This window comes from Pseudorca crassidens, chromosome 2 (assembly GCF_039906515.1).
Source record: "Pseudorca crassidens isolate mPseCra1 chromosome 2, mPseCra1.hap1, whole genome shotgun sequence".
In the NCBI taxonomy this organism is placed as follows: Eukaryota; Metazoa; Chordata; class Mammalia; order Artiodactyla; family Delphinidae; genus Pseudorca; species Pseudorca crassidens.
The window spans coordinates 27,779,723-27,792,477 of record NC_090297.1 but is presented as its reverse complement, the minus strand read 5'-3'; the positions used below and the strand labels follow the sequence as shown (position 1 = coordinate 27,792,477).

The window sequence follows — 12,755 nt, the reverse complement described above, 5'->3', positions numbered from 1 at the left end:
AGTGCGCGTGCGTGTCACCGTGGGTCTGTGCGTGATTGTGTGTGCCAGTGAGTGTATGCAGCGAGTGTGCGTGTGTCATTGTGGGTGAGTGTGTGCGTGTCAGTGGGTGTATGCCGTGTGAGTATGTTGCTGTGTATGTGTCGGTGGACATGTGTGTGAATGAGTGTGTGTTGTCACTGTGTGTGTGTCTGTGGATGTCTCTGAGTGTGTATGCGAATGGATGTGTGTGTGCCGGTGCGACTGTTTCTGTGAGTGGGTCCAGGTATCTGTGGCCTGTGTGAATGTGTGCGTGTGTGTGTGTGTGTGTGTGTGTGTGTGAGAGAGAGAGAGAGAGAGAGAGAGAGAATGTATACGAGCAGGGTTCACTCTGAATCACTCGCACCTGGGCTTTGTCCCCTCCTCTCCCAGGGGATTTCTGGTGGTATTGGGGATGGGACAGGGAGAGGGGACTTTTCAGAGGTCAGCTCAAACCCCCTCCCCAGGGACTCCTCACCCCTGACTCAGGCAAGAGCTGCATTGCACTTTCCACGTTGGTTCCCACCTTCACCTACCCCATGGGGTACCCTCTGTGATGCTACTGGTTGTGTCCTAGCTGCATGCTGAGGCCCTTGGGCCTGTGGGTGGGGGAGCTGGAGTGTATGTGTCTGTGTGTGCTTCTCCTTCTTGGGGCCTGGAACTTGTGTCACCCCAGTACTGTTTCACCAAGGGCCCTTTAGAGCCAGGAGCTCAGGAGGCCAGGTGGAGGCTTCTGTCCTGTTCTTAGTCATCAGAGCAGGTGGCTGTTTCCAGACTTCCAATCCCTAAATTTCCAAGTTCTGGGTCATTGGTTCAGCCCACTGACTCTGGTGGGTCTGTGCAAAAGCTCTTTGAAGTAATGATAATTAAAAAAAAATGCCCTTATGTCAGTTCAGGGCTTTTAAAAAACGCTCCCTTCTCAACACTTTTCTCATCTTCCTAACAATCCCGGGAAACAGGCAGGGCAGGTTAAGCCATATGAAATTGTCAATATTCAACTGTTTTTGTTTTTTACCTACAAAACAGCAATTTCATGTGGTTCAACTTAATATAATGCCAATTTACAGATGAGGATGTTGAGGCTTGAGAGGTGAATTGCATTCCCCACAATCACACACTGCTAGTCAGTGGTTCGGAAAGACTCCAACCCAGGTCTTTTGGTGACTCAAAGAGCTGGGCTGGGCCAGGGTTAGAGAGTGGTACTCCCTGGTGTGCTCTCTCTGACCCTGGTGGCACTGCCCTCCACCTCCACCCAGCATGCCCTGAGTGCTGGGGCTACTTCTGCACCCAGCTGCCAAGGCCTAAAAGGGAGAGAGGAGGAGAGAAGAGGGAGGGGAGGGAGAGGCTTCGTGAGTTGGCAGTGAATCAGGGTCTAAAAAGGGAGCCGGGAGGGCTAGGGTGGCAGGTGTTTCTAAAAGGAACATGAACATAGGATGAACAGCCTCAGATACAACCCCCGCATCCCCCACCCCCCCGCCCCACTGATCTGGCAGGCAGTGCCCACTGCATTTTATGCCAGGGGGCTCACATCCAAGGAGTGCGCTTGTATGTAGCTCTAGAGTGATGGCCAGGGGAGGAAGCTTAGAATTGACTTGGTCCAACCTCTTAATTACAAAGTGAGGAGACTGAAGCCCAGAGAAGGGAGAGGACTTGCCCAAGGTCACACAGCAAACTTGTGGGTTCCTGGCTAGTTTTAGCCTAGGAACTTTACAACCTTCCATGTTGCTTTCCATTCCTAGAAACCCCCAGTCTCACCCCACGCTCTGCTCATCAAAACTGAGCAGAGGGGATTTGGGGAGAAGAAACAAAGACTCAGTAACCTTAAGGCTGTAGACCCTTCAACCTGGGACCCCTTTCCAAAGAGAAGGAGTTACAGATGTTCCTGGGAATGGGGATTCCTAGCCATACCCACCACTGAGGTAGGCCATTGAGCATCTCTTAATTCCTGCTGAGGGGTTGAAGCTGCTGCAGGCCAGACTCCCAGACTTTCTTCTGTGGCAGCAGCTGCCTTCATCTCTCTCCAGTTGATGTTGGAACTTGGGCTGGCTGAGCTCCATTTTCCTTCATCCCATCCAGTTTCTGATGCATTTTGCCTCATTGGCCTGATGGTTCCTTACTTCATATGTTCCTGTTAGGTAGAGAAACTTCTGGGGCTTGTCTGATTTTGGAGGGGTCTGTGGTTACCCTTAAACTCTTTCTAATTAAGCCTTCCAGGAGCCTGGGCTAAATGATAAAGATAAGTGTTCCCGGGCTTCCCTGGTGGCTCAGTGGTTGAGAGTCCGCCTGCCGATGCAGGGGACACGGGTTCGTGCCCCGGTCCGGGAAGATCCCACATGCCGCGGAGTGGCTGGGCCCGTGAGCCATTGCTGCTGAGCCTGCGCATCCGGAGCCTGTGCTCCGCAACGGGAGAGGCCACAACAGTGAGAGGCCCGCGTACCGCAAAAAAAAAAAAAAAAAAAAGATAAGTGTTCCCATTTTACAGGTGGGAAAATCAGAATTCATAGAAGTGCTTCCTATTTGTTTGGTTTTTCTATTAATCTACTGAGATCAGTAGAAGAGGTTCTTTTGAGTGAGGGACAAAAGAGCAAGTGACAACAGGAGGTTTTGTCCAGAGGGGCTTCTACAGACCCCTTCCAGTGTCTTCCCTCCCCATGGTCAGGAAACCGTTCCAGCATCTGATTTCATCCCACTTGGTAGATTCAAAGCTTTGTCTCTCAGTGGGGGTTGGAAGAACAGCTGCATACCCTCCACTCTACAAGCAGTACATCTTGATTCCCTCTTTACCCACCCCCTCCCCCAGGTCTGAAGGCTGCTGGCTCAGCGGGCCTCCTGCCGTCTGGGGAGTCTGGGTTTGAGCTGGGGTGAGGTGGTGGCACCATCGTTATGGCAACGCACTGCCAGCTCATCGTTGCTAATAACTTGTCAAGTCCCTGGGCTCAAATGCAGCATGCCTTCCCATCAGTCCTTCTCCCCATGTTACAGAAAGAAAAAGTGAGGCTGTGAGGGAAGGGCCTGTGAAAAGGGAATCTGGGGAGGTGGGTGGCCTTGTCCTTGGGGTTTTAGCTGGAGAGCTGCGAGGAGGTCGCTTGGGGACTGGTTGACACATACGATTATATAAGTTTGCGTATGACTGCATGGGCTGTTACATGTGGATGCACTCAGAACATACTTGTATAAACCTGTACATGCTAGCTGACATGTTCATGTGCTGTTACACAGCGGTCCACATGCAAACACTCCTCCAAGCATCAGAACGTGCTTGTGCATGAATACTGCCTCTGCCCTCTGAACATAAGGCACCCGAGAAATCTGGGTTTGTGGGGGTGTCCAGGTATGTGGGTGGGGATCTGATCTTTTTCTGATGCTGCTTCAAAGTGTCTTGTTAACAAAGGGACAGAATGGTCCCAGGGTTCCTTTTTCCTTCCAGTCAAGAGCTCAGAATGGGAATGGGCTGGGGATGGTGTGAGCTCCTAGCTCCCCAAGGCCCCTGCGTTTATGCCCTTTGAGCTCAGGTATCTCCTGCCCCCCTCACTCTCTGTTCTTTCTCATCCTTCCCTCTTCCTGTGTGTAAATATTAAAGAGCTGAGCCTGCAGGGCTGATGTAGACATGGGGAGAGAATGAAATTGAAGGATTCCCTCGCCCCCATCCCGACACCCCCCCCGCAGTCCTCCGCTCCTGCCTCCTCCCCTCTCCCTTCTCCCCTCCCCTCACTCAGTGCTTCCACATGTCTCTCCTCCCCCCAGTCCAGATGGGAGCTGGCTCCTTCGGAAAGGGGGCTCAGAACGGGGTGTGGGGAGCTACCTCTCTCTGCCTCCCCCCGCCATATCTGCTTACAGGGCTGGGGGCCCCCACGTGAGTATTTATTTTATTTTATTTTTGGGGGGGTGGTTGAGAAGGAAAGTGGTTTTAGAACCAGCTGTGAGTGGCGTTGAGAGGCTCAGGGCTGAAAGGAGGTGGGTGGGGTCCTCTCTCTAGGCTCACTCAGGGAAGCCTGGAGTCTGGGTTTCTTTTCTTTCTTTGGACATAGAGGGAAGAGAGGAGTACCAGGTGCCTCCGGTGGATGGGAGCGAGTGTGGGAGGGGCAGGGGAAAGGGGCTTCTGTACTAAACCGGGGGTGTAGTGGGGTAAGCCTTTCGTTTCTGGCATCCTGGGTTTCTGGCAACAGGACCGCAGAGTGGCTGGGAGCTGTCCCAAGTGCTGAATTGGACTCGGTGGGATTTGCTCCTTTGGAACTGTCCCGGGTATTGAATGGGGCTGTGTTGGGGGCCCAATGATGGAGAGGCTGCTGGGCAGTGCTGAGGGCTCACTAGAAAAATTCTCCCTGATGACCTACTTTCCAAGGACAGGATCCCTGGACGGAAAGATAGATTTTGGGGTCCTTCCTCTGACCTTAGGCCTCACGGTTCCTAACGGTATTTGGGAAAGGGACTCCTCTTTTCCTGTTTCAGTTCCCCTCTCCTTTCCAAAACCACCCGACTGTTGGTGTGGGGGTAGGGATGGAGGGTGATGTTGCGGTTGTGAGCTCTCTTCTCTTGGGTAGTTTTTAGTGCAATAAGCTTAGGGGTATTGGCACCAGCCTTTCTCCTACTGGGTCCCAGAACTTCAGGCTCAAGGCAGATCTGGATTAAGAGACTTCAGGTTTTGCTGGTTAGGCCTGGGGTGCGTAGAGCTCAGGAGTTTAGGATAATTTGATTGACCATGTAGCATCCCCCTGCCCACCATACTTTCAAACTCAGGACAGGAGACAGTGACATTTTCTGCAAGCCTGTCTCATGCTTTGCCCACCCCAACCAGAGCTCAGAGCAGCATTTGGGAGAGACTTTGTTGGGGAGAAAGATTTCCAAGCAAAGGACTTAAGGAGTGGGTGGGATTGTTCAGTGCCATGCAGCAGAGAAGGAGGAGGCTACTAGAGATGGGGCAGTGGGAAAAGAGAAAAATCTGGGGGGGAGAAAAAGGATTCAAATCGGGGGATGGGGGTCTGGATTTCAGTTCTTAGCTCCCTTGTAAATCTTTCCCGCACTAATCTAGGGTCAGGATCATCTTAATTTTCTGGGTTCTTATGCTCCATCTTTGTAAATCTGAAGGGAATAGAGCAAGGACTTATTTTTCCAGGTCCCTTCCCTTGTCATCCCAGGGGGATGAGAGCCAAATGTCAGGACATGCAGATGAGGCTGTGGGGGAACAACAGACAGGAGTGGATGATAGCAGCTTCACCTCCCATCCCCAAGGAACAATCAAATATTCAAATGGGATCCTTCTTGAGGGGAGAGGAAGGAGAAAGTTTCTGGATGCTGGGCAAAAACTGGGTGTGGCAGGGAGTTCAAAAAAAAGGGGAGGTATTTAGGGACCCCACACTGAACCCGTTCATCCCTTTCCAGATGTGACTTCTACTTACTAAGGAGCCCCTCACCCATCATGTTTTTGATGTAACTCATCAAGATGATTCCTCCCTTCTCTAGCTGCTTGGGAGGAGCTGAGTTCTCCTATGCTGTGGATGCTGGGAGGTGGTGGGTGTGGGTGTGGGTGCCTGTTTGGGGAGGGGAGGTGTTTGTGCTCCACTCAGCTCCCTTGGTTACATAACAGCTTTGATAAGACTTTACTTTGGAGCTGCTGCTACTGCCTGAAGCAGTCACCCCTCCACCCCCACATGGAACGTTGGATGTCCACCCCCTTCTCCCTGGCCCATTGGAGGGTCCTGCTATTCACGACCCAGTGTTCCAGCAGCTGCCTTCCTGTTGGGAGGTGTCTTCAGCTTGCTCCCCTGCTCCCTACCCAGCTCCTCTTTTCTAAATACTTGCTTCTTTTATTATTGTGAGCCGAGATCAGCCCCTGCCCCTTTACGTTTTTAAGCCTCCAGGCCTACCCTGTCTTTGCTGGGGCCCTTGGCTGGGGTGGGAGGGGTTCACTGAACATCATGAAGCTGCCCCCTAGGGAAGAAGAGAAGCATCCCCAAGAAGTTTTAAGGCCCAGGGATAATTTTCTTACTGTTCCTCCCTCTGCCCCAATAGCTGTTTTGGAGTCTGGGAGCCGTGGACCATACCCAGAGATACTGGGAGGAAGAACTCTGGCCTTGATATTTTCTCTTCATTTCCCCTTTCAGAATTAAAAAGTTGTATATATATGGGAGGTGGGGGCTGCCTGTTGGGTGGAAAAAGGTGCACCTATTCTGAGGTGTACCTACTCCATTGTTCCCTGCCTCCCAGGTTGTCTGTGGAAATATTGGTTATTCCAGGCATGAGACAAGGGGATGACAGAGCCCTTTTTTGGAATGACTTTTGTTTTCTTTGAGTGGGTAGGAATGGAGTATATCCAGGAGTGGGGCATATCCTATTGATAATAGGAATAACTTTCCAAAATGAAGTGGGAGACTGGCAAGAGGAGAGAGCAAACGCAAACTTGTGATGTCACTTGGAGAGAATGTGGACTCCTGGCTTTGTGCACATCTCTGCTATTCCAGTGCATGTGCATGTGTATTCCTGCCTGTGAGTGTGTATGTGACTGTGTATATGTCCATACGTATGTGTGAGTATGCTGTATGAATGGGTACACATTTATGAGTTTGTGTATTACGTGATATGTATGTATGACTCTATGTATGCGTCTATGTATATATGTGACCATAAAGGCAATTACTTAAACCCGTGTGTGGGAGGGTGCTCACCCAACCATACATATATGTGAGTGTAAGTATGCATGTGAGCATGTATGTGGGGGCACATGAATTAGCAGCATGTGAATATGTGTACATAAGTTGAGTCATTCATGTGAATAAATGTGACAGAAAGAATGAGACGGAGAGATTCTGACTAAACACTGGAACTGTCCAAAAGTTGTTTTCACACAAGCTTGAACTTGATCCACTCTCATGCCTGTGGCTCTTTTCCAAAAACCAGGCTCCTCGAGGTGTCTCAAGTTATCTTCTCATGGGGACCCAACTCTTCCCTGCCACCATCCGTATGAAAGGATCTTGCAGAGGAGAAAACTGTACAGGCCTTGGGGACAGCTGAGAAAGGGAGCTGAGCTCAAGGCACATCAGATGCTATGGTGCTCAGGGGTGTATGTAGGGGAAAGAGTTTGGGAGCTTGAACGTTACTGCTGAAGTTTCAAGAATGAAGCAGAACAAGCTGGGCTTAGTGGATGAAAGGGGTAGGGATTTTTAGGGAGGCCCAAGTGTGTGCATCAGCTTCACACATGGGCGTGTGTACATGTATATGTGTGCATTACTTGTCTACGCCTTAATATGCATGTCTGAACATAAATGCACTTTCTAAAATGTATACATACACGTGAAAAATCTACAGGAATGTACATACCAACAGAGGGATTTGTCGACATGTACATACACGCTAACACACATATGCATATAGACAGAGTAGAAGAAATACGTGGGCATGTGTTAATACTGGCCTGATTGCCACCCACGATGACATACACGTGCACCTCACTCACCCAGGTTAACAACAGCCTACAAATAGTCCCTGTTCCATCACATGTGCCCCCCCCAATTCATCCATTCATTCAGCCAGCGTTTTTCTTATGTCGGTGATGCGCCACAGACCGTGCTGGACACTGGTGATGGTCCTTGACCTCAGGTAACTTACAGTCTAGAGAAGGTAAAAGACCTGGACCCAAGTAAGGAGAGTGTTCAGGAAAGTAGGAGGACGTAAGTGTTCACGGGGGCAAGTGGAGGCCTATGGAGGGCTTGGTCAGTTCTGGAGCGGGGAAGGGAGGGGTTTGGTAAAGGAGCCATAGAAGAGGAGGCCTTTGAGCCAAGGCTTGAACAGGTGTTCACCAGGTGGGCAGAGGTAGGAAAAGGTGGTTTAGTGACAGGAAATGTCCCAACTGGTCTCCCTACCTCCACCCTTGCCAGCCCCTCCTCCAGAGAGTCTCCCCACAAAAGCAGCCAGCTTAAGATGAGATCATGCCTTTCCAGTGGCTTTCCATCTCACTCAGAGTGAAATCCTAAGTGCTTAGTGGGGTCGGAGTGACATAAGTGCTGTGTGTAAAATAGCCTCCAGGGACCTCCCTGATCTCAGATGCCACCCCTACAAGTGCCTCCCTTCGGTTCCACAAAGATGCTGAGCACAGCCTCACGTTGGGGGCCTCTGCTTTTCCCTCAGCCCGAAACGCTCTCCCCTCCAGATACCCACATGACTTGCTCCCTCGCTTGATTCAAGTCTTTGCTCAGAAGTCACTTTTTTGGAGAGGCCTCCCCCACAGTCTTTTTTTTGTTTGTTTGTTTTTGTTTTTGCGGTACGCGGGCCTCTCACTGTTGTGGCCTCTCCCGTTGCGGAGCACAGGCTCCGGACGTGCAGCCCCAGCGGCCATGGCTCACGGGCCCAGCCGCTCCGCGGCATGTGGGATCTTCCCGGACCGGGGCACGAACCCGTGTCCCCTGCATCCGCAGGCGGACTCTCAACCACTGCGCCACCAGGGAAGCCCCACAGTCTATCTTAAATAGCCCCTTGTCATGCTGTCCTCTCACCTCCCCTTTTTAAAAAATAATTCAGCACTTACCACTTCCATTATTTCATATATTTGTTCATCATCTCTTTGTCCATTAGGAGAGAAACTTCATGAGAATGGAGCAAGAGAATGTTTTGTTCACTACTGTACCTACTGTGTCCAGAAGAGTGCCTGGCTCGGAGGCACTCAATACGTATCTGTTGAATAAACAGATTTTAGGAAGATCGCACTGGCAGCCAGTGAGGAGAGTGGATCGGGCTGGGCCAGGATACAGGCAGGGAGATCAGTTAGGAACCCATTGTAAGAGCTTTAGTGAGAACTTAGGATGAGGGCAGCCTGATGGAGAACGTTGGGAGTGGAGGTGGAGACAGGGAGATACAGTGTCCAAACACGCGCATGTATGCACACACAGGCACACGTGTGCACATGTCATATTTTAGCCGGTGACATCTACTATCTTAGTCGCGGAAGGCTAAGGAAGAAAGTAAAAGTGTCTTTATATGTAAATTGGTACGTATGTCATGAACACCCAGTGACAAGCGGGACAGCCTCCAGCTAACCCTGGATGATGGGATCTTCTCACCACCACCCCACATATGTCTACCCCTGTCAGCCAGGCTGCGAAGGGCTGCCAGGCAGGTTCCATTTGATCAGTGACGCAGGGCCCCTGCCTGAGGGAATAGGGATAGGGCACAGGGTGCTGAGCGGTGGAAAGGGTCTTTGGAAGGCAGAGTCACAGAGTCTGAGAGACACACGGGGAGAAACACGTGGATCCTGAGAGGGGTGCTCAGAGCCCGTGAGGAGCTCAGGCCTGGCCGAGACTTCCTGAGGCCAGATGTGGTGGGAGGCAGGACAGCATCCTCAGGCAGCCTCCACTTTCTAGCCCTCACCTTTCCCTGCCCCCACTCCTCTCCCTCTTCCACTCTGGTCCCGTTTCCTAGCCGGGTGGGTGCCTTGACCAAGTATGGGCTTAGGAGTGAGTGGTTCCCCACTAGGGTGTGGGAGTTCCGGGATGTGGGGACACCCAGGGAACTGGGACCCGATTTCTAGCGGACAGGCTGGGGCTTTGGCGGTAGGGAAGGAATCTCTCTGAGAGGCTCAGCTGTGTCTGATTTCCTCTCTAAGGAAAAAGCATAGAGACTTGAGCTTGTGTTGCAGAATGAGGAACTGAGGTTAGACCTCAGGCACGACCATTCAGCTTCTAGGGTGAAGTGACTGAAACTTGGTACCTGGGGAACGCTTGGAGGCGGGCTGGTAAGAAAAGGAGGAAGAGGTGGGACCTGTGGGTCAGCCCCGCTCGTGCCGCTGCCTGACCTGCGTAGGGGGCGGGCCCTGAGGCCTAAAATCCGCGTTGAGAGATCCTCCGCAACCCCTCCAAGAGCTGGGTTGCCTCATTTCCAAAAGCTAGAGCCCCTTCCAGGTTCCGGGGTGTATGATGGGGACCTTCTGCCAATCTCTCCTCTCATCTGGACCAGGGGCGGGGGCGCTGCCGCCGCTCCCCTCCCACCTGGGCTCTGAGCGTGGGGGTTGGGCCGAAAGAGCCGCCAGAGCCGCCCACCTGCCCGCGGTGTCATGGCAACGACTCTGCCCACGTGGACGACGAGGAAAGGGAGGAGAAGAGAGGAGAGGAGGCACCACAACAGACAGGAGAATGGGAGGGGGCTCCTCAGGGTCTTGCACGCGGGAGCGCCCATCCCTCCAGCTTGGCCCAGGGCCCCCGGGGCAGGGTGGGGCTTGTGCTCCCGGCCTGGCCTCAGAGAGTGCGTGTCCTTGGGCGTCCTGAGTGATGACAACCTTGGCCTCCTGGGCTGGGCGCCCCCCCCAGTGGAGTCCTGGGGGAGATGGGGCTTTGGCATGTGCAGACCTCTCCTTCTCGCCCCACCCCACAAGTCCGGGATGGTGCCTGGGGTTGAGGGGATGAGAGCACGACCTACTTCTCCATTTTCTCACTATTTTTCAAAAGGAAAATGACCCACTTTTCAGCCAATCGGACTGGGGCCTTTTCCCAGGCTCATTCCCTGAGCCCCCCTGCCCAGGCCTCTGCTCCATCCTCAGCCTGTTAGTCACGTGCTGGACCCACTTCCTGAGGGAAGCAGGTGCACCTGTGTGGAGGGTCCGTCCCTGCCATCTGCGGCAGGCAGGGGAGGGGCCTATTCCAGGGGTGGCCAGGGCCTGAGTGATTTTACGTCAGCCCCCCTTTGGGTTGACAGTCCCCATTGACGGCCATGGTCCTGGGCACTTTGAGTGTCCTGTCTGCCATCCCCTTACACTGCTAGGACGCACACCGTGGAGGGGCAGGAAGGACTCTGGGGAGGGTGGGAGAAGGACTGTACCCCTCCTCTCACTCTGTATTAGTGGGTGATGGTGGGCTGTCTTCCCAAGCTGCACCATTTCCATGTGGAAAGGGAGAGCCGGTAGCACTGGAGAACCATGTCTGTCTGTCTGCCTTCCAGAGAACCCTCCTAGAGAGTTCTGTCTATGCCTCTCTTCCCAAGCCCCTCCTCCTCTCTAGGATATTGGTCTGGGCCTCAGAGCCCCCTCCCTCCCTCAGCTATATTGGCTTGGGCTGGCTTGGGGGGGGTGATTAGGGATTTAATTATTTAGTTTCTCCAGCTCAGTAGATTAATTCCATCCATCACAGGCAGGCTGAACCATCTCCCGATCTTTGGGTTGCCTGGCCAACCCCAGAGGGAGGCAGCATCATTGCTCACCTGGGCCTAGTATTGGATCTGGGAACAATGGATAAAGTTCTTGTTGGGGGAGGATTTAGTGTATGACATTGAGCAGATGTGGGTGCTTAAGTGATGTGAAATGAACATGTATGTCGGTTGTGTGGGGATAAACATGTGAACGTGTATGTGAGGTTCTGTATCTGCACAGCTTCTGTGTGCACAGGCATCAATGTCCATTGGATGAAAATGCACGTGCGTGTGGACCCTTGTGGGAACAAGTTTGTGTATATCTGTGCACATTATGTGATGATGACTAGCTATTTGAGGACAAATGCCATGTGAGTTGCGTTGGATGAGTCTGCATGGCTGTGTAAGCTGCTTCTGGAGAACACGTGTGTTAAATTGTGAATAAGCAGTCTTGGGACCGGATGCCCATGTGCAAGGGAGGGATGGCAAGGGTGGAGGTTTCCTGAGGCTGAGTGATGAATCAGGGCACACTGAGGGTCCACCTGGTGACCTCAACAGACCAGTTTGGTCAGAGAGAGATGCTCTTTTAGACCTGCCAGGGGTTGGTCTCCTAGTGGTTGAGAGTGTCAGGCCAGGACTAGATCCAGATTCAAATCCTCCACCACCTGTGTGACTTTGGGCAATTTTCTTTGCATTTCTTAGCCTCAATTTCCTCATCTGTAAAATGGGAATAATAATGGAACCTACTACAAAGGATGGTTGCGAGGCCTACACAAAGAAGTACATCTAAAGCACTTAACACAATGCCTGTTCAGTTGTAGGCATTCAAAGAGCTGAGCCTTACACTTCAGAGTTGAAAGGTACCAGAGGGTGTATGATCTGAAATGTGTTCTGTGCTTGAATGCATACTATACCATCCTCCAAAGTGGTCCTCCAATCTCAGCTTATATGCCTCCCTGGACAGGACACTCCCAGCTCTTCAGGAAACCCACGTCACACTTTACCAGCTCTGCCTGCTGGAGAGTTCTGGTCCGGCTGCAGGGAGTCATTTCCCTCATGCCTTCTCCCATTTCTCTCCCTATTTCTGTGCACCAGCCGAGGGGTGCTGCTTCTTGATGGCTCAATTATTGATCTTGAACTTATTGAGCATCTACTATAAGCCAGGTTTTGTTTATACAGAGATAGATCAGATGGATCCTGGTTTTCAAGGAGCTCACAGCCTGCAGACAGCTATTTATCCTACTGTGTTGAAGTATGGGACCTTAGTGAAGGTAGCAACTGCTGTGCTCTGGGATTGATGAGGAGGGCACGCTTAGGTGAGGTTTCTCGGAAGAGAGGATACTTGAACTGCATCAGAGGCAAAGTTGGGAGGACAGGCTTTCCATACGGAAGAATCTCATAGTCTGTGCTGACTCCTCTCCCCATACTCTCTCCCGTTGTGGTCCTAGCTCCTGCTAAGCCCGGAAGTCCAGCGAGGAGAGCAGGGGTTAAGACACCCTGGCTGCTGGGGGAGGATCAGGCAGAGCAGAGGGGAGGGAGGGGGCACCACGTCAACCTGGCAGTTAGCCAACCAACTAGCCCTCATCGGGTCCCCTGGGGGCTGGCTCTGTGCTTGACTTCCCTGTAGGAGAGGC

General features: G+C 52.2%; 1 protein-coding gene across 4 annotated transcripts in view; it reads left to right on the top strand.

Moving 5' to 3' along the window:
• The window catches only part of DLGAP3 (DLG associated protein 3), a 65,923-nt gene that overhangs the window by 605 nt on the left and 52,563 nt on the right, over positions 1-12,755 (top strand). The window contains exons 1-2 of one of the 4 annotated variants that reach the window (XM_067725399.1): positions 3,420-3,527; positions 3,760-3,868. The exons of the other annotated variants lie outside the window; for them this stretch is intronic. The gene's annotated coding sequence lies outside the window, so the exon portion shown is untranslated. Of the gene's footprint in view, positions 1-3,419; positions 3,528-3,759; positions 3,869-12,755 lie in introns of those variants that run through there. 4 annotated transcript variants of the gene reach the window in all.